The sequence below is a fragment of the Chiloscyllium plagiosum genome, chromosome 2, assembly GCF_004010195.1.
Source record: "Chiloscyllium plagiosum isolate BGI_BamShark_2017 chromosome 2, ASM401019v2, whole genome shotgun sequence".
NCBI classification, from domain to species: domain Eukaryota; kingdom Metazoa; phylum Chordata; class Chondrichthyes; order Orectolobiformes; family Hemiscylliidae; genus Chiloscyllium; species Chiloscyllium plagiosum.
This window is the reverse complement of record NC_057711.1, coordinates 87,846,982-87,848,956: the sequence shown is the minus strand read 5'-3', so window position 1 is coordinate 87,848,956 and position 1,975 is coordinate 87,846,982. Positions and strand designations below refer to the sequence as shown.

Genomic DNA, 1,975 nt, shown 5'->3' with positions numbered 1-1,975 from the left:
CACCATCTATTTCCCTACAGTCTACATCTTCCATATCCTTTTCCACAGTAAACACTGATGCAAAATATTCATTTAGTATCTCCCCCATTTTCTGTGGCTCCACACAAAGGCCGCCTTGCTGATCTTTGAGGGGCCCTATTCTCTCCCTAGTTACCCTTTTTTCCTTAATATATTTGTAAAAACCTTTTCCATTTTCCTTAATTCTATTTGCCAATGCTATCTCATGTCCCCGTGAGAGTGAGGTAGACATTAAATTCTCCCCATGATCTTTGGTATGCCTAAAATGATGCCAAATTGTCTAAACGATCTGCTAACACTCAGTATTTGGCATCCAATAGGTATCGTACATGGTAAATTGATAGCACTGTGGTCTCTGAGTCAGCACCAAAGCTCTACTATTGAAAATTAATGACAAAATCGAGACAGATGCTTCAGTGAAACATGGAGGAAATGCTGCTGTGCTGCAGATGGTGCCATTCAGGTGAGCCATTAAACCAAGGATGGAAAATATCTCATTGCAATTTTCAAAGGAGGGCACCAAAATTCTTCTATATTCTCTGGCCAGCTTTTATCATTGAACCAACGACGTCAAAACCAGATTAGCTGATTATTTATGTCATAGCTGTTCATGGTTCTTACAGTTTCTGAATTAGCTGACATTCTTTACTATATTGACATCAATTGGAAAGTCAGATCTCGACTACTTGACAATATATTTCTTCCCTCTAGGGCATCAGATTTATACACATGTTCCACAATGATGCATGAACTCTTAGCCCAGTAGCCTAATGGAGATTAACACATTAAAAAAGTCAAACAAAGGGATTGGATACAAAATCTAACATTGCTGCCAGAATTGAATTCCTTCCCCTCAAACGTGTTCAGCAAACACATGCGAATCCAGAACAATCAAATTAACACAAGTTGTGGATTTTCCCAAATAGTTCTCTGTCACAGTCTTGCTTGATTCCAATTCAAGCTGATTTCAGTTCCATTGATATAACAGTTTATGTTAAACACAATTTAAACATAAGATTACCATCACTGGAGTTTCTTGGTGTCAAACTTTCAAATGAAGTATAATCCATTATGTTGAATTGTGTGAAGTAAATTGGATCATCTTGAGTTTCAAATCATAATTCAATGTGATCTTTGTCACCATCAGAAAATTAAAACATTATTCTTTTTACTCACCAAATCGAAAATGATGTTTTGCTTGCTGGTTGTTCCAGACTTAATCTGTTTTAGTCTAGATTTGGTTGGTACCTCGATGTTTATAGTTTCTCTGACAAGTGTCCCCTGCATGGTCAGAGTTGCCAAGCTCCAGTGTGACTCTACTCTTGGTTGCTGTAATATACTATTTTTGTATACTGTTGATATGATCTGCAAGCTGTACACCAGATACACGTGCTCTATGAAACATTCAAAACATGTGGATCAAAACAGAGAAGCTGAAAGGTCAAACAGCTAATAACACTCATGATTATAAAGCTAAGGAACAATTGTGCCATGCTGTGTTTTCTTGTCATACTGTATCTGAGGTTACTCAAACTGATGAAACTCTAATCTAGTTCCATTTCACCTTTTGCTTACTAATTACACAGAATATGTTACTCAAACACTGTACCACCACGCATGACTTAAAGTGCAGGAAGTTATAGTGAAGTTAATGATAGCAATAGAGTCAAAGAAATGTACAGCATGGAAACCGACCCTTCAGTCCAACTTTTCCATGCTGACCAGATGTCCTAACCCAATCTAGTCCCATTTGCCAGTACTTGGCCCATATCACTCTAAACCCTTCCTATTCATATACCCATCCAGATGTCTTTTAAATGCTGTAATTGTACACAGCCTCCATCACTTTCCCTGGCAGCTCATTCCACACATGCACCACCCTCTGTGTGAAAAAGCTGCCCCTTAGGTCCCTTTTAAATTTGTCCCCCTCACCCTAAACCTATGCCCTCTAGTTCTA

The 1,975-nt window shown here is 38.3% G+C and overlaps 1 protein-coding gene across 4 annotated transcripts in view; it reads right to left on the bottom strand.

Annotated features, from left to right (window-relative positions):
* LOC122561658 (leucine-rich repeat-containing protein 2-like) overlaps positions 1-1,335 on the bottom strand; it is an 85,192-nt gene extending 83,857 nt beyond the window's left edge. For all 4 annotated transcript variants that reach the window (XM_043713639.1, XM_043713621.1, XM_043713628.1 and 1 more), the window contains exon 1: positions 1,195-1,335. The gene's annotated coding sequence lies outside the window, so the exon portion shown is untranslated. The remainder of the gene's footprint in view (positions 1-1,194) is intronic.
* Positions 1,336-1,975: the final 640 nt, after the last annotated feature.